At 40.7% G+C, this 19855-nt stretch overlaps 1 protein-coding gene across 2 annotated transcripts in view; it reads right to left on the reverse strand.

Annotated features, from left to right (window-relative positions):
- Positions 1 to 19855, reverse strand: part of C1H4orf19 (chromosome 1 C4orf19 homolog) — a 72281-nt gene that overhangs the window by 19099 nt on the left and 33327 nt on the right. Inside the window, exon 1 of one of the 2 annotated variants that reach the window (XM_010982439.3) lies at positions 17815 to 17926. The exons of the other annotated variant lie outside the window; for it this stretch is intronic. The gene's annotated coding sequence lies outside the window, so the exon portion shown is untranslated. Of the gene's footprint in view, positions 1 to 17814; positions 17927 to 19855 lie in introns of those variants that run through there. 2 annotated transcript variants of the gene reach the window in all.

The following is a 19855-nucleotide window of genomic DNA, read 5'->3' on the forward strand; positions in this document are numbered from 1 at the left end:
CAGTCAGCAGCCATCAACCCTGAGGTAAGACAGTAAAAAGATTATGATTTGCTGAAGGCTCAGTTAGCATTTTTTAGCAATAAAATATTTTTAAGTTAAAGTCTGCAGATTTTTAAAGACATAACACTACTGCACACTTACAGACTACAGTATAGTGTAAATACAACTTTTATATGCACTGGGAAATCGAAGGTTCATGTAACTAGCGTAACTGAGATAGTTGCTTTACTGTGGTGGTCGGAACTGAACCTACAATATTTCCGAGGTATGCCTACAGTTCATTTATATAACGTTCCCTCCATCAGACTGTAAACTTTTAGTAGAGAGGGGCCATGGCTTCATCATTGTTTATCTACATGTTGTGTCCCCTGACAGTGACTTGTTTACAGATGGCACATTGCATGTCTTCTAAAAATTCATGTTAAAAATATTACTGAAAAGCCAGATGCTTTATACCAATGCACAAAATTATAAAACAATGTACATATTTACTCAAATCTAAGATGCACATGTATTCATTTACCTTTTAATATCTCTGAAATTGTAACACATAATCACTGGCACATCATGATTAAATTAGCTGCATTGTTTTCTATTTTTATGGTGTATAAGACAACTAGATGTTACAATTGATGACATCTTATATTCAATGCAGTGTTGGCTCTGGGAGTGCTGGCAGCCACCCTCTTGCTCTCCAGACATCTGAGGAGAGGCCCTAACATGAAACGTAGAGACTGAAACCAATCAACCAACGAACAAAAGAGTGCTTGAAACAAAGAGCAGGGAGAAGAAAACACAAACAAAACAACTGACAGTAATAATCTTCAGTATGTCATTTGCATCCAAAAAGCACAAAACGTTCTTTAAGAAGTTAATAATCAGAGAACAACAACAAAAAGTTTTTGGAAATTAAAACAAGACAGCAAAAATGAATATTTCAATACAGAGTCTAGAAGAAAAACATGAGGAAGTCTCACATAAAGTAGCAAAAGAGATAAAGACATAGAAAGGATAAAAAACAAACAAACAAACAAAAAACTCAGAACTAGAGGACAAGTCCAGGAGATCCAATATCTAGTAGGAGTTCCAAAAAGAAAACAAATAGGAGGAGGCGAGGCATTCATCAACCAAATAATCTGAGAAAATTTCACAGAACTGGAGGAATGAGCTTCTAGGTAAAAGCACTCACCAAAGGACTAACACAATAAATAAAAATAGACCCAACGCCAAGACATCACTGTGATATTTCAGAGCTAGGTAAAAGCCAAGATCCCACAGGCTTTTAGAAAGAAAAAACCAGATCACATCCAAAGAGCCAGGGGTCAGAATGGTGTGACTTCTTAAACACAACACACACTATTCTAAACTTGGCCAAAAGACCAATTAAGTGAGAGGGTAGGATAAAGACATTTTCAGATATGAAAGTTCTCAAAAATTTGACTCTTCACACACCTTCCCTTCCTGGGAAGGAGGCTGTTAGAAGATGTAACAAACAAATGAGGTAGTAAACCAAGAGGGGAAGGCAAGGGAAACAGGAAGTGGGGCATTAAACACAGGAGGGAGGCAAAAGTAACCCCCAGGACAATGGTGATGGGACGTCCCAGGATGCCAGCAATGTGCGCAGCCAGGAGGACATCTCCTTCGGGCTGGAGAAGGGAAAAAGGCTCTGGGTGGTGTTCTTTTTAGAGATGAAATTGATAGACTCACTGACGTGTCCCCAAGAGAAACGTATATATGATAAAGAATTTGGGGTCAAATCGGTGGTAAGGATACAGAATCCTGAACAAATGAAAAAAAAAAAAAAAAAAGAGCCATTTGTTACCTCCAGAGAAAAACCTGTACAGGAAAGGAAATATTCTCTACCTGGCTTAGCTGTGAGCAGCACTGACATAGAATAAACACAGTTATTCATCCGACTAAAGCTGGAGTGGGGAGGGGTTCTGTGGGGAGTGGGAACATTCCTTGTGTGTGGTGGGGCAGGCAGTGGGAGCTATATCATCTTCTTCCATGTGGAAGATGATGCCTAAAACTGAAAAAAAAAAAAATCAAGAAATGGCAATAGAAACATTCATTCAGAGAAATTGAGGCAAATCACCAAAATAATCGCTAAAGAAATTATTTCCTTTGAGGAAAGAAAAATGTGCTCACAAGTGAGCAGTCAGGGCTTCATCTGAAGATTCGGAAACCAATTTTGTCATAAGAGCAAAGTCATGAGAAAGGGTAAACCAGATGATAGCAAACAGTAACAATGACCCTTCTGAAAAAAGCCAACTCCCGTCCATTTATTTAACCTACATTAACTATTAACACCTAGGACTGGGGGCACTGGCAGATGACCTAGCAGGATGAATGGGACAGAACGTTACAGCCTGGTGAGGTGGGCAAAACATAAACAAATAATTATGATCCAGGGATTTAACAGAGCTTACAGGCAAAGCATTATGCAAATGTGGGGACCAGCAATCAACCTGTCAGAAGCTCTTAGAGCCATGCAGTTCAATATGGTAACTACTAGCCATATGTGGCTATCTAAATTTAAATTACTAAAAATTAAATACATTAAAAGTTCAGTTCTTTGGTTACACCAGCCTGCCACATTTCAAGTGCTCGAAAGCCACATGTGTCTAGTGGCTACCATATTGGACTGTGTAGACACAGAACCTTTTTTTCAACACAGAAAGTTCTGTTGGATGATGCTGGTCTGGAGGTTCTTAAATGATTTTTTTTTTTTTTTTTTTGCATTTTCAAGTACATTAAACCCCTGAAGGGATCCCACTTCATGGGTCTATTAGTAAGTAGAGCCTTGTTAAGTTTAATATTTAACCAGCTAAGTTATCTGTATATGGAGTGGAAGTTTTACTTCAAGTTTAGTCTTTAATTGGAGCTACCACTGGAGCTGGAAAGAGCTTTTCTTACATGTGCTTACTGTCTGACCACCTACAGGTGCTGAGGGCAAATGTTGGGTGGCCATTAGTCTTCGGGAAAGCACTTTCATGTAGTGGAAAGAGGAGAGCGTTTTGGAGAACTCAGAAACTCCTGAGTCTGAATTTTAGCTCCACTACTTATTTGCTGTGTGGCCTCAAGAAAATCTCTCAACCTTTCTGGGCTTTGTTTTTTCAGATGTGACGTGTATAGATAATGCATGAATCAGGACAAGCAGGTGGCAGAAGCACAAAAATGCCACTCTCCTCATTGTTCTTAATTTCCAACATCCACTCAGCCGGCAGGGGAAGAGGGGCCCTCAATGGAGAAGAGGCTCTCCTCACCTCCCCTTTCTTCTTATCACTACCTGGTTTTCTTTTTTTATGTTTAGCTTAATTTTACTTTTTTTACTGAAGTGTAGTTGATTTACAATGTTAGTTTCAGGGGTACAGCAAAGCAATTCAGTTATATATACACGCAAACATATTTTCAGATTCTTTTCCATTCTGGGTTATTACAAGAAATTGAGTACAGTTCCCTGTGCTATGCAGTAGGTCCCCTGTTTTCTGGCTTTTGTGAAAGGATCTATCATTGATTAGGAAATTAAGTAGCTATAACAGGAAGAGGAATTGGTGTTCAGAGAAGGGCAAAGAGAAGAAGGGAAAAGGGCATTGACATTTACCAAAAGCCCAGTACAGCACATGTGCAGGTACTGTGTGTCGTTCTATAAATCCTCCCAAGGCCGAGGCGGAGGTGAAGGGCTGGAGAAGAGGTTTGTGAGCGGTGGGAAAGGAAGCCTGGGGACGCCTAACACACAGGAGTGGAGGTGGAGGGGGACTGCGAATGCCATGCTCAGGCTCCACTTGATGAGATTTCCGCTTCATAATAGTAACTGGTGGCAACAAGTGGGACTCCCAGTGGGCTGCGAGTCACTGGAGGTGGCCGAGGTGAACTGAGCCGGCCGGTGACTTGCCCACAGACAGGTTTTAACTCGGAATTTACGCCATACAGGGGACAGTCCATCTCTGCTGCCTTTAACTTCCATGAGAAGAAAAACAGAGTTTCTTTTCCAAGTGGAGTTAAATTCTAAATATGATTAGCCTGAGTTGGCACCAACACTTGTTGCAAGAATTAACTTTTCCTTGTAATTTGTAAATGCATTCAGGCCTGTTTTCGGGGTTTTCTTTTGTGGATTTCCCCCACCCCCCACCCCCCAAGCAGGGCCAGTATCTGAATAGAAAGAAAAGATCTCCAGCTGGGCTCCTTTCTCCCAACAAGCTTTGCAAGCTTTGCAACATCTTCCTTGGATGCGATTCAGCTGGGGGCCTTCCCCGTGTTCCAAGAGGAATTCCTGCGTCCTCACACAGGGGCCCTTTGTCATCGGAGGTTATGAGAAGTGAACCACTGCTTCACACAAGGAAATATCTTGACCTTGTGTGAAGTAATGATCAAAGAGGAATGCTGCTGAAACCAAGGAAAACAAAACCATGATTTATATCTAGGATCTCCACAGAAAAAAAGATCCCAGTTACTTCAGTAAAGCACAGTCATCTGTGGTACAAAGTGTGAAATTCACTCCTCTGTTGATGGATTTCAAAGTTTAGTCCTTGGTTGGTACAAAGTCTCGGTACTTTTTTAAAGTATTAAAAAGTTTTTTTTTTCCTTTTGCATCTGCTCTGCTCACAAATATCTCCAATCTTTTCCAAATGCTTAAAGAACTTCATTTCATTAAAAATGTTTGTATGGGTACATATTTATATATAATACACATATATAAAAATAGATATAATTATACACACACATGCACATATACATATAAGCACATAAATTTGGGGAAAAGGGTGGAAAAAAATCAGCTGGAAACATAGCAACCTAACCTTGTGTTAGGTGTTCAGTTTTTCCCCAGGATTTGTTTTAGCTTATGTCCACCTGCACACCAATTTCACACAACATATAGATAGCTTCATGTCCTGCTTTTTTCCCCCTTGACATTATGTTTCTAGCCTTTTCCATGACAATCCATAATGCCTGTAATGATTGTTTTAAAATGGCTACAAATTATTCCAATTAATTATGCCAGTTAATTAACCATTTCTCTCTGTTGCTTAACACTTTTGGCACTTTCCAATTTTAGTAAAGTCATCCTCCTTGCAGTTTCCAAGTTCAAAGTCTATGGTTCGAACTATAAATTTTACATACTTGTGACATGTGACGTGATTTTGATTTTCCTTGCTTTTCCGTTTCTTAATTTTCCTCTGATAATGAAGTAAAGATGATTTATGGGCCCAACAGTTGGAGGCAGCCAGGAGGCTGTTTCTCCAACACAAGCCAGGAAATGCTGGATCCACAAGGCATCACTGCTCTTCAGATTCAGAGTTCATCCAGGCACAAGAGCAAGAAAAACCTGCCCAGCAATCACCTACCCAGGCAGAGACCCTGTTTTCCCAAGAGACACCAACAGACGCCAGGGAATCAGATCTGAATTCTTAACTTCTGTTAAGTTCATCTCTTTTCTCTGTCTTTGCAGCACAAGATCTTCCCAGGCGGAGGCCACAAGGTGCGTCCCTCTTACCAGCAGGGGCCCCAGGAGAAATGGCTGGCAATCCTCCTGGAAATATGGAGGTGCTCCAGTGTCCACTGGCTATTACCTTTTCTATTTATAAAGTCCTATTCTGCCTCAGTGTTTCCTCACATATGGGCGTAAGAGATTTGTGTCAGATCTGCATGCTGTCTCTCACACATTCATTTACCAAGGGCAGGTGAGGGGGAACGAAACGGGAGGCAGAGCCCAGTGGCCAAGTCACCGCAGCTGAGGGGCTATTGGGTGCTCGGGGAGGGTATGGCCACAGGACCCTCGACTGGGCCTAGGCAGGCAGTGTAGCCACATACACCAGATGTTCAAAACCAAACTCGGGCTCTGGATCAGATGCATGAGTGTGTATACGTGTGAGTGTAAGAGTGCGTGTGTGTGTGTGGTGGCGGTGGTGGGAGTGATGGTGTCTGACACTTCAGCATCCATTCCGTGTTTGGTACTTTACACTCATTGCTTCATTTTCTTCCAGCAACCCTGTGAAATAAGCATCATTGGTTCCATCTTATGAATATGGAGTTCGGTTTAGCAAGCATCGCCGACTCACATAAGGTTACACCACTAGTAAACAGTGGAGCCAGGATTCATAGGTCAAGCTCTTTCATTCACACCACGGAGTCTTCAAAATGATAGGATTTATGTCCTCAAGCCTATCACTGTGGGCACAGCAGGAAACATGGGGATATGGGTTACAGGCAGTCAGCTAACCTGGGCTCCCCATTCCTGAGGGGCCTCAATGCAGACTCTGGACAAGTATCTCCAAATATACGCCCAGAGCTACACAGACAGGACTGAAAATAGACAATGTTCATTACACAGCTTTGAACTTCAGCCCCATGTTTCCATGTTTCCATAATAAATCTCCTGCAGTTCCCTATGAACTAAGACTTTATCTTGAGAATAGGAAAATTTTATCCCCTTTATGCATGTGGGCAATATTGCAAATCTGTATGTGTAAGCATTTAAAATATTCTTCAATTTTTATAATCCCATTTTGTCACTGACTTTTTTTTAATACACTGAGAGCCTTGAAAACAAGAGCAAAAACGTTATCCAGGACTCGTTCAACCTCTGAGTGACCTTGATCTGACGTTAGGGTCGTTCTAGAAAAAACAGGCTGTATATTCACCATCAGTCCAATGTAAAAAGAAATATTAGGAACAGATTTCTGTGCAGCTACTTCAAGGGAGATTTTCAGGGGCGGGGGTCAACTCTCACATCGCTCTTGTAGACTGCACTATTTCTGATTCCTTAAGTATCTGCACCTTCAGAACTGTAAGAGCTGTTATTCTCTGGATCACATACTTGGTATTGGCACAGGTAAGCCATCGGTCACAGTAGCTGTTATTATGATGCTACTGGTCCTCCAGCTCCTGGGCCTGTCCTTCCTCGTGTGGGCAGGCAAGGCCCTGCTGCCAAAAGCCCATCACTCTCTGCCCCTGGCTGGCCAGCCACACCACGATGGACTGAGGCTACAGGTATTAAAACAGGGACTAGAACATGTCAGTTAAGTTGGCCCTAGCTCAGTCTCTCCCATTCTACAGTGAGATCTGTGAACATCCTGGTTAAATTATTCATTTTAGTACAGACAGCGAGGACAAATAAATGGCTATGAAACTGCTGTGAGAAAAGGTTAAACTTGGAATTGCAGCAGTTTGGGGTGGGAAGGCCCTGAGAAAATATAACTCTAGCTCACGTGTACTACCGACTGGGAACTGAAACCCTGAGAAGCTAAGGGACCGCCAGTATTACTTTTGCTAAACCATGCTGCTATCCTGGTGGAGGGTCTAGAGTGGGGGTCAGGCTACTTTTGTGTGTGTGTGTGTGTGTGTGTGTGTGTGTGTGTGTGTGTGTGTGTGTGTGTGTGTGTGTGTGTGTGTGTAATAAAGCCTGACTGGCAGACAGCTCTCCCTAGTCGTTACGAGTTGTCTACGACTGCTTTCGGGTCAGAGCAGCACTTAGTTGCAACAGACGTCGCATAACCCACAAAGCCTGAAATATTTACTCTCTGGCCCGGGCTAGATTAGGGGTGCCGGTTCTGAATCTCACAGTACAGGCTGTATCTCGCACAGAAGAGTCTGAATTTTTTCACAATTGCATCCTCAGTGTGTAGAAGAGCGCTTGACATATAATAGGCATTTGACTGATTTTAGGTGAGTAAAGGAAAGACTTTTCACCCACTTCTAGGCTGTTCTGTGCTAGAATGTAAACATAAGGAAACTGCCCAGTGTTCAGCCCAGGGCCAGGTATGCAGTGGGTGCTCAGTAAATATCTGTTAACCAACTGACCCTGATACTACTAGATCCAGGGCAGTGGGGTCGGATTAAAGGAAGCAGAATTCAAGGAATGGCTTCAAGGTTCAGGAGACACCTCAACTGTGGCCACACTAGAGTGGAGTCCTGGGACCTTCCTGGATGTCCACGTGGGTTCTTGTGACCTAAATTCCTGGGTTTCATGATGTTATATCATCAGTGTGTGCACTCATCCTCTAGAAAAAGCATTAGCCATCTGGTCAGCTCAGACTGCAGTCAATGACTTTGGATTTAAATTGCATGTTTCTTGGAGCAGTGATTTTCAAAAGTTAAAAAAAAAAAAAAAAGATGGCTACTCTGTATGGACTACCTATTTCATCTTGCTTCCTTAAATGCCACTGACACACACACACACACACACACACACACACACACACACACACACACACCACTGATTCCCTTCCAACCAACAACAAAATCCTGAGAGACCAAAAACTTGGTCAGGATTTCTTCTCAGCATCGTTTCTGGTAAGTTAGGAAGAATGGACATCCCAAGAAAATAAAGAACCTGACATTCATAATAGCAATACTAGAAAAAAAAAAAAAGCTGCCTAATAACCACCAGGAAAATGTGTACTCTAAGTATTTTCCCCCCATTCCTTGGCAATCCACTGACTTATCTAAGGGAACCAACAACTCTGCAGACAAAGTCTGTCTCCATTAAGATGCCTGTTCAAACCTGAGTTAAATACATCTCGCACAGTTATTATTTTTATTTCTCCCACTGAAGCATTCTTAATCCAAAGTAAGCAATTTTCCAGGAAATATTGGAAGGATCCCAAGAGGCTGTTTTCTCTTTCCTTCATTTTTTTCATTAACAAACACTAGACGTCCCTAAGAGCAAGGTGGGAAGGATGGCGGTTCTCAGAATTTTGCATATTAAAGTTTGCTCAAAGAAAAAAAAAAAGTTTGGTTAAAGAAAAGCTAAAATCAACAGAACAGCCCCACCTTCCATAGTGTGGAGGGCAATGCGGAAACCCAGTTTGTGGAAACAGTCCAAAACCAATTAAAGTAGATTTAAGGAACGGAGCATATAAAAATATGCGTGACAATCTACAGATTTCTAGAATATTTCTAGAAAGAAGTACGGGGTAGAGGTAAAACAAAACCAGAAACTGATAAGCTCTTGACCTACCTTTAATTTTCTTCACTAAGTAAACATGAGACTGGCTTAGATTCCCAAATTTTCAGTCCTTAATCTTTTCTTAGGCTGATATGCTAACACATAAAATGCATTGACTCACTGTCTTTGGAGGAGGCCCAGAATCCTACTGCTTTCCAGAGATAGCTGGAAAAAGATCTTACAATCTTCATTAGCAAAAAAAGGTACATGTAAGCATGGTAACAAAGTCCATGAGGATACACCTATCTGTTTTGGGGTAGTTTAAAGATTTCTTGACAGTATTCTCTCTTGCTGGTGGACTAATGCAGAAAATTTAACACCAGAAGAAGCTGGCATTCTTTTTTGGCTTCTCTTTTTAAACAACAGGATAAAAAGCTGTGTTCCTATTTCAGCTATGTTCAAAGTGGTGCCAATGCTTTGGGGAAAGACATGGATTTTGCTTGGCAGTTCCGGCAGGTGCAAAATTTGTAGACCAATTATACCCCACAGGAAGTGGTGTGCTGGCAACGCTTAATAACTGGTTCTACAGAGAAAAAAAAAGTTTATATTATAAATAAAGCATGTGTAGCACATAGTTTATAAGTTATAATAAGAAATCCAGTATCTCCTTTTTATAACGAGTTCCACAGGGATAATTGATTTTCACAGAATGCTTTAACTGAGTTTTGCTAGATTCTTTTATCTGTAGTCAACCTATGGTTGCAGCTGCCAAGTAGGTATAGACTCGATGTGACTGTTAGTTGGTATTTTCACTCTAAGTTAGTAAGTTAGACGAAAGTGAAACAAGGAACACAGATCTGGAAATTTCACTTGGTTGCTAACAACTTGAGCAAGTTCTTTGCATAATCAGACAACAGTTTTTTAATAGTGGAAGAAAACTTTCTCCAGGGACTTTTTGTGTGTTATCTTCCTGTAACAGCTACAGACGCAGCAAACTTCTCAGTTTAATTTGCATCAATATTTTCTTCATCACATTCTGAAGTGTCCTCAAGCAACAAGCATTAAATTGAGCCCGGGGTTTATAGCATTTGCCGCTTTCCATGGTGTAAATGCTCTTGTCATGGCGGATTTCAAGTTAGCAAAGTCAGGTCCCTGAACACAAAGCTGGAAAGAGATGTACGGTTTCACACCATTAGACACGTTCCTCCCACACAGATACGATGGATGTAAATGCCCTCAAGAACACAGGAAACAGCGAAATAATTAGGAAGTGGTGAGTTTTGAGTACTTATTAACTTTGTCTTTACTTTGATTATACTTTAATAGAATTTCACTTTTCGTATCACCGCAGTACATTTCTGAAATTCCAGAATTCCGCAGCCAGTCCTGGCCGCTGCAGCGCAAGGTTTCAGGGTTCTGAGCCTGAAGGGCAAATGCATTTCTCTGACGATTTTCTTTTAGCCACACACCACTAACCTCCAATTAACAGGGGCCCGAAGGCCCAGCTTCCCCTGCTGGGAGTTAATCAGTCTCAGGGGGGGGAGGTCTGGCGTTAAGCTCCCGGTAGGGGAGGGAGCCAAGAACTTCCACACAGTCCCGGGACTTTGAGGCAGCGCTCGGTTTCCTCATCTGAAGAATGGGGATAATGCCGTGCCCAGGACGGTTGTAGGATTAGAGATATGGCACACAGGGGTCCTAAGGTAATGCCTCAAATACAACTAGGTGTTTATCCTCAAGATGCTGGCAGAAGCGCTGTAAAATAGTCCTTTACTGGACACCCACGGATCAGTCATGGGAGCTGCTTCCTCTCTAACAGCGAAGCACTTTTCAAATGTACCTGAAAGATGAGTGAGTTTAAGAACAAGCCCGGTCACAATCAGGTTTCTTGAGTACATGCCAGATTGTTACCTGGCTCCCCCAAATCAGTATTTCATCTCCTCTCAGGAAATGCAAAAAAGAAGAAGAAGAAGAAGAAAAAAAAAAACAGGGAAAAAAAAGTGAAGGGAAACTTATAATTGGGGAGATTTATCACAGACCCAAAGAGTAACTTCCAATCATAAGTATTTTATGTCAAAATCATGGGCTAGCAGTTGTCTTCTGTGAAATCTGCACAGAGAACAGTCATTTAGGGGCACATCCTATTTAGATGAATGATAGAGTCTTTTAAAGAATGTTTGATAATTTTAAAAAAATGCTGCCCTGAAACATCTGTTATTACTCTTGAGATTCCAAGCCTCTTTAGATCATTTCTTTACTGTTTTTTTTAAAAGCAGATATTTTTAAAAATGCAAAAAAGACTTACATTATTTTTTTAATATGCAGAATGGTAGTAAAAAATACCTATGTTACAAGCTTGTGTTAAATGAACTAGAGGATTTGGTCCATGGAGAGTGTCCAGCACACAGCCTGGGGCACACACGTATACAGCATACTGCATTCCTCCCTCCTTTCAAATCAACTCCAGGTTCACTGCGGAGGGGCAGAGGTGAAGAGGCTGACTCACTCCTGTCTTCTAAATGGGAAGGTAGACAGGATGAACGGGTCCCCCATTTCACCCTCCAGAATACAGTGTTTTCTTCCAAGAATAAAAAGAACTCACTTATAGTTATTAGTCAGATCAAATCTCAAGGCAGTCAGAGAGTCTAAGACCTCACTTGTCCTTTTATTTTATAAACATGTATAAATGCGTTTCTTTATTCTGAATTTCGGGGGCACCAAGGATTAACTGTCAAGCCATGGGCAATTTCAGAAAAAAAAACAAGCATTTCAAGCACAGAAGGGATACTAGAGAGACTGACTGGGAGTCAGCCTAACCTTAAGCTATAAGATAATTATAGCATCAGTAATACAGGATCATATGTTTAAGGAAAAGATACAAAGGATACTTAGGACTGAGCCACTGGGACTCCTGGTGTGATTTAGGCCATTGGGCTCCCAGATGGGGTGCTTGTGCCTCTGCAAATTACTGAGATAAAACGTTGAGGATTGGGAGAAAACCATTACAGCTCCTACATCCTTAAACACAGCCCTCATCCTTAGAAAACAACTATTCAGTGTGTAACATTTTTTATAAAATATGAGTAGAGCTGTGTGTGTATATTACACAAACATACTCATAAATATATAATTCATGGCAATTTTTTTACTGATAGGCTGCATAATCCAAACATTTTTCGGAAAACACGATTTAGATCAGGACTTCTCCAACTTGAATGTGCTCAAGAATCTCCTGGGCATCTTGTTACTATGCAGATTCTGAATCTACAGGTTTAGAGCTGGTCCCAAATTCTGTCTTTTCAACAAGCCCTCCAGCTCCCCCTCTGGCCTCCCCAGTACCATGTGCGCCCTTAATCAGAGATCTTGTCACAAGGACCGAGTCCATACTCAGAGACTTTCTTTGGAGAAACGAGTAAAGGACGAATAAAAAGAAAAGGATTGGGTTCCAACTACTTGATTATGTATACTGCTACCAATAATTTTAAGAAGACATTTTGTATAAAACAATTACAGGTGACAAGGTTTGTCATAACAACGACAATATTTTGGTCTTAGTCACTGAGGTATGTGAGATTTTGATTCAGTTGTAAAATGAACTCAGCTGAGATCGTCAAGTCTCATTCTGATGAATAGTTATTAGAAAGCAAAAGGAACAAACTTTATTGTGCTCATATATTTAAATTTTAATCTTTTACAATCTTTCAACTAGCCCTATATTTGGTATTAAAGCATTTTACCTATGTTTAAGAGAATTTTTTTTTTTGACTACTGTTTCCATTTCACAATTGCACATAATATTTTTCAAACTGGGACTGGTGACCCATTAGTGGACTGTTAGCATAATTTAGTGGATAATCATCAGTACTAAAAAAGCAGAATATATCAGAACGTACTGCTTGCACTAGTGTACAATACAAGGTGAGTACAGTGTGGCAAACTGTATTTTCTACAGATGGTCAAAATAATACCTCCCATTCTACATATTCTTGCAACATGACCTTGACACTTGGTCCACTGAGTAGTAGAGTCTTTGCCTCCTCCCCATAAACACGGGTGGAACTTTGTGACTGCCTCAGCCAACTGAATATGGCAAAAGTGACACTATGTCTTCTGAGGTTGCATCATAAAAATGCCATACCCTTCTACCTTCTCCTAGGATGCGTGCCCTGGAAACCAAGCAGTCCCTGCAGAGGACCCTGGCCCACAGCACTGGCTGAGCTTCCAACTGAGAGCTGGCAACAAACTGCCCACACCGTGAACCATCTCGAGAAAGGGTTCCCCGTTCCCTGGTGATCTGCCTCAGGTAACACTACGTGGAGCAGAGACCAGATGTTCCCAATTGAGTCCTGCCTGACTTGCAGATTTATGAGCACTTTGTGGTTTTGTTTAAAAAGCCGCCAAGTTTTGTGGTGTTTTGTTATGCAGCAATACAAACCAAGATGTATCATTTCATAAATTTTGTTTCATGTATGCCTGTATGTGTGTGCTTACAGTGTTGATGTAAAATGCTTTTTTTTAAATGGTGGATCTCAAAGTAATGGGACAAGGAAGATCACAGAATGAAAAGATTTCATAAGTGCCAGTATTTCTAGATCTAGTGAATGCTACTTTAACCACTAGATATAATCCTAAAATAAATTCAGATCTCTTGAGTCAGAAACATTCCACTTAATAGGATATGCTGACTATTAGCTGCTAAATATACCTTTTTTGATTACCAAGTTCTCAGCTCTGAAGGTTGCTCAGTGGACTGTCTCTTCTCCCCATCTTTTAAAGCCCTTAAGTACAGGCCATCACATTTTCCTCAAGCATTTACTCCTCAGTCAGCTCCAAATGGCTTCTGGCCCTACCCCTAGACCAAAAGACTTTTCCACAAAGATCACCTGTGACCTCAGTCACCCAATCGAAGGACTTGTGCTCAGTCCTCAAACTCAGTTATGAACTCAATGTTTGTGTCCCTTCAAAATTCCCATGTTGAAGCTTTGGAGATGGAGCTTCTAAAGAAGTAACTGAGGTTAAAGGAGGTGAAGGGTAGGGCCCTGATCTGATAGGATTAGTGGTCTTATAAGAAGTGACAGCAGAGAGAGCTCTCTCTTCCCCTCTCTGTCTTCAGCTCCCTGTCCATGTACATGCACAGAGGAAAGGCCACAGGAGAACAGAGCAACAAAATAGCCATCTGTGAGCCAGGAGCAGGGCTCTCACCACAAATTGAACCCTGCCTGGGACCTTTGATCTTGGACTTCCCAGTCTCTGGAACTGTGAGAAAACACATTTCCATTTTTCTAAGCCACCCAGTCTCTGATATTTTGTTACACAGCCCGCTCTGACCAATACTACCTCCCTAAACCCTTTCAGCAACTGGGAGCAGCTGCGTAGAGCAGGTCTGGGGATTAGACTTAATTTTCGAATCAGGTGCCAACACTGAGCAGCTTATGGTGAGCACAGGAGCTTGCCTGACCTCTCAGAGTCCCTGGATCTCTGTTGTCAAGTGAAAATGAGACCCACTTCAAAGCGTTGTATTAGACATCAGTGGTTTTCTGGGAAAGGCAGATACTGCCCCATGGGGGACACTTGGAAAAGTGGAAGGGACATCTGAAAATGTAAAAGGGGATTTATATTTTAGTGTCTTAATGACAAGAGGACACTCACAGCAGTTAATGCTTATGTGCTAACCAAACTGTAGCGCACTGGCTTGTCCAGCAAAACCAAGAATTTCCTTGCTTAAAATGCCAGCTGCATCTCCCTGAGGGAACAGCAAAAAAAATTATAAAGTATCTGTCTGACAGGTAATAGATGTGACTATTCACTTTCTTGATATTATCAGTAGTTGATAAAATAGTTTCTCTCACTTGTGAAAATTCCTAAGGCATTGTATAAATGGAACATAGTCTTATAGTTTAATCATTCATGTCATATCTCCCTCTCAGTAGAGTGGCAGGGAAAAGAGAGGGGATTTTAAACTGTGTAGAACCTGTAATAGTGTCATGGACAAAGTAGAAACTCAAAAAAGTTTGTCAAGTTAGCCTAGAATGACTGCTAAACTAATACACTAGGAAGTGAGAGATGAAAAAAAATATGTTCACAGGGGAATCTGTTTTCCTTTTAAAATTTTTTAAATTTTATGTTGGAATCCTGTAATTAATTCAATGTAATTAGTTAGAATGAATACTCACATGCTTTTGGACCTGTGTATTATTTGTTGATAAATACCATCTTTATTTAAATAAGTGTTGGTAGAGCATCAGCTGAAGACAGTAGATTGAATACGCTTATCAGTCTTGGCCTCCTCTTGAATCTTATTGAAACTGAAGTCATTACGTATGTATACATATATACATATACATACATATGTATCTTTTTAATAGTAGAACCAGGAGAGGTGACAATAACAGCACCTTTGAACCTAGAAGCAGGTGGATGGGTGACCCCTCAGTGGACCTGGGAAGGCTGACCCAGAAGCTGGAAGTGGGGATGGATGAGTCCCACCAGTTTTCATGGCAGGGGCCTCAAAAGGCTCCAGGACTGGAAGAACTGTGTTTAAGAAACAGTTGACACCCCACCCCTCCTTCTCCTATGCAAGCAGCCGGGTGATGGCACCTCCTCCACTTCAGCAGAAGCCTGGAAGTTTATCCTGTGGTGACGGCAAAACACAGGGTCTCTGAATTGGGGATGTCCAGGCAATATTCAGGGTGGGTACCATAAAAAGACAGGAGGATTAATATGCACGCAGCATACGCGTAGTCCTCCAGTCTACTTCCCACCCTCCATCTCCCAAACACTGGCAGCCAGGCTCTTACTCTCCAGGCAAGAATTCGCAGGAGTTTTCTTCGGGGATCTGGCCAGCACATGAGAAAAGCCCAAAGACACTGATGTTAGAAGTTAGAACTGCCTCAGCCAGATCACTACATCAATGGCACCGTTAATAAGTGCAACCTTCCTTCACATTCATGTTCAGAACTTCAGTTTTTGGTCCCTTTCTCTTATATATGAGAACACCAATGATTATCAAATAGCTAAGGAAAACCACAAAAACAATATGGGGGGGATCAGAAACTATGGAGTAAAAAGAAATTTTCAAAAATTATTATCAAAAAACTCACAGAGACAAGAGAAATACATTGTCTTATGAAGCAAGAAAATGATACCACTTAAAAAAGAGCATTTGGAGAACAAAAAAGGCCTCTTAGACATTAAAGACACAACAGCATAAATAATAACTTCAGTTGAAGGAATCTAAGTTAAAATGGAAGAAACCAGAGTGAAAAGACAAAGAAATAGGTAATAGGAGAGAAAGAGTAAGAAAAGCAGATAAATAATCCAGGAATTCCAGGAGATCTAGAAAGTAAAACAAAACACCCACAGGAGAAGAAAACATCAGCAAAATAATTCAAGAAAATCCCCCAAAATGGAGGGTAGATTTTCTAGATTTAAAGGATCCACTAAGCATCCAGTACAATAGATTTAAAAAAAAAAACAAAACCCCACACTGAGGTATACCATTGTGAAATTTCTCAACATATTCAACCAACTTTCAGAGAAGAAAATACAATTATATATAAAGGACTAGGTATTGAAATGGTGGTTGGAATACTTCTGGAATTAGAACACTTCTCAGCATCCCACGAATGAGGAAATAATGGAGCAATGTTTTCAAAATTCTGAAGAAGAAAAAATTTGTGTGAGAATTAGTTCCAACATAGAACTTTCTATGCAATCATGCCATCAATCAAGCGGGAGGTAGGATACAGACATTTTCAGACAGGCAAGTTCTTACGTAAGTTTTAAACTACATATGCTTTTTCTTAGGAAGCTACCGTAGGATGAGTTCCATGAAAATGAGGGGATAAAAGAAGAAGGAAAAAAAGACATGAAGTCTAGGAAATAGGAGCTCCAACGCATCAGAGAAGGGATGGGACTCTGTGGATGGTAATGACAGGAGATCTCAGTGTAACCAGACAGAGGGGACAACCAGTCCAGATGAGCAGGTCAGCAGTCTCAGAGAGACTTCTTCAGAAGCAGGAAATTGACATAACTGATATAACACCTAATATGAAACAGACAGAATCATGGAACATCTTCAGAGAACATGTAGACAACTGGCAAATATTTCAGTATTGAATGAATGTTAAGTACATAAAATACACACACACACACACACACACACACAAACAACCAAATAGACAAAATAAATAAACAAGTAAAAAGAAAATATTACCTCCATGGAAAAGTTGTGCTGATAAGAAAATACTAGTTTAGCATATGCCCCATTTCTGAATAGCATATATAGTCATAATAATATCAACTTTCAATTTTTCTAATCAAAACTGAGATACAACTGTATTGTGAGGAGAGCAGTTGGCTGTACGTGGTGTTGACCAGGAGAATAAAGAGCTAAGTCCTCATATCTGTAGGGGAAAGTCGATGTAGAATGCTTCAAACTGAAAAAAATCAGGAGGTGGCAATACTTACTTGTCATTAAGGTACACGGAGGTAAAGACCAGGCAGAGGTGAAAGAGGTTTTTCTGGGGACAGGAAAACGAGGACCCTGTTCTTAAGAAACTTTTAGAACTAGCAGGTCCTTTAACTGTACCCTGCTATATATATAACTTTGATGAAAAAAATTTTTTAAATCCTTTAAATTGCAATAGTATATAGAGAGCCAACATGGGACTACTTTTTCAAAATAACATTTTGGTAAATAATATTTGAGGTGTTGCCTTTTTCATAAATTGAGAGGCGTAGCCTAAGTGACTTCCAAGGTCCCGTGACCTCTACTTGTGTGTTTTTTGTACCTCTTTGTATGTGTGTCTGGACCTGTGAACACAAACACACAGTGATCCGATAATCAACAGTGGAACTCCCCTGATTATCTATCATTAAAAATTAACATATATTATCCACATATCTACAAAGACACAATCCAGTCCTACCGAATGAAGGAGAACAAGGCGGCTCAACCACCTCCCGATTTGTAGAGAAACACCTGAGGCTGCATTTCTGTCTTCCTCTGTCCATGTGAGAGGAGACACAGGAAGAGATTAAAGTTCCCTGCTATTTAGACTCTGGCCTGTGACGCACGGTGATGCTGACCTAAAAGTTAATATTTATCCATCTCGGTGAGTTCAGCTTGGCTTGAGAACTTGGAGGGGAAAGGAAGGGAAATGCTACAAACTCAGGTAGAGATTTGTGCTAAAGTCAGTGTTAATCTTGGTAGCATGGCTTAGTCACCCACATCCTCTCCAGCATGTGCCAGGGAAGACCGTGGCAAGTCCTACAAAATCAGCACTAAAATGGGAGGGCAGGATATGGAGCTTTGTTTGAATTAAAGAGAAATGGGAAGATTGTCTAGTTCAAATCTCCCATTTCTTCCTAGCTTGATGACTGGTAAGTCACAATCTCTCTATGCCCTCGATTCTTCGTCCATACCTATCCTATGTGACTATTAGGAGAAGTGTATGTGCTAACACCTTTAGAGCAGTGAAAGCAGTCCCTTGGTATATCCTCTCTAAAACAGATGCAAAGAACATAACTGACTTACAGGGGCCTTGGATTCATGGCTGGCATGCACTTAACATGAGCTCTCTCTCTCTTTCTTGCTCTCTCATTTAACCTGGTCTTTATTTATGTAACCTAGTCTTCAGAATAATGGAAGATCTAAGAGGAGAGAATTTCCCATGACAAATTTGGTCAAGTCAATTCCAAAAAGTCAAGGAACATATTGTTCACTGATCATAGTAATCCTGTTCGGTAAAATCTCAGGTTACGTTCATTTACACTAACACTTGGGATCCGATGCTGAAACTTTCCTTTGGCTGCCAGATGTATTTGGCACTCCGGATGTGCTGGACAAACTCTGTACGAGGGCCAAGTCAAGGAGTCCAATAACTGGCTTAGGGACACTCCCGCATTCCTTCTTGTTATTCCAGGTCCTCAACAATATCTGGCATACAGAGAAGGTGCTCGTTTGTTAAGTTAAAAATGAAAAAAAAAAAATTGTTTTGCTTCTCACAGTCAAAAGTTACATAACCATACGTTATAGTCACCCACATTTCTCTCATCTAAGAATGCAGTCTTATTTTTCTCATTCATTTCTCTGTTTATACTAAAACTTTTGATAGGTTAAACCACTATGTTAAATGGAATGTTACTATATCATATTACAGTATGTGCTTTACAATGAAAAAATTAATAAAGAGACTGTCATCCTAGGGAAATAGTACTCTTTAGCTGTGAGTTATTTTTGCCTAAAAAATTCCAAAGGGTATCAATTCCTTAACAGATAAATAGTTTGCAAATATTTTCTCCCATTTCATAGGCTGCCTTTTCACTCTGTCATTTCCTTTGCTGTGCAGCTTTTTTTTGCTTGTGCTTTTGGTGTCATATCCCAGAAATCATTGCCCAGATCAATGTCTGAAGGTTTTCTGTTAATGTTTTCTTCTTGGAGTTTTACAGTTTCAGGTCTTGTTTCATCTTCAGCCCACTGTGAGTTGATTTCTGTTTATAGTATAAGATAAGGGTCCGATTTCATTCTTTTGCATGTGGATATGCAGTTTTCCCAACAGTCTTTTCCCCATTAGGTACTCTTGGCACCCTTGTTGAACATCAGGTGACCTTATGCTACAGACTAGATGTCTGTATGCCTTAATGAATGAGATTAGTGCCCTTGTAAAAGAGACTCCAGAAAGCTCCCTTGTTCCTTATGCCGTGTGAGGTTATAGCAAGACCACAGCTCTCTATGAACCAGGAGGTGAGATCTCACCAAATACAGAATCTGCCAACACCCTGATCTTGGATTTTGCAGCCTCCAGAACTGTGAGAAATAAATTTTGGTTGTTTATAAGCCACTCATTCTATTGTATTCTGTTATAACAGCATGGATGGACTAAGACACTATATTATTTATAAGCTTATTTTGGGGCTTTCTGTTCTGTTCCATTAATCTATATGTCTGTTTTTATGACATTACCATAT

Source organism: Camelus dromedarius, chromosome 1 (assembly GCF_036321535.1).
Source record: "Camelus dromedarius isolate mCamDro1 chromosome 1, mCamDro1.pat, whole genome shotgun sequence".
NCBI classification, from domain to species: Eukaryota; Metazoa; Chordata; class Mammalia; order Artiodactyla; family Camelidae; genus Camelus; species Camelus dromedarius.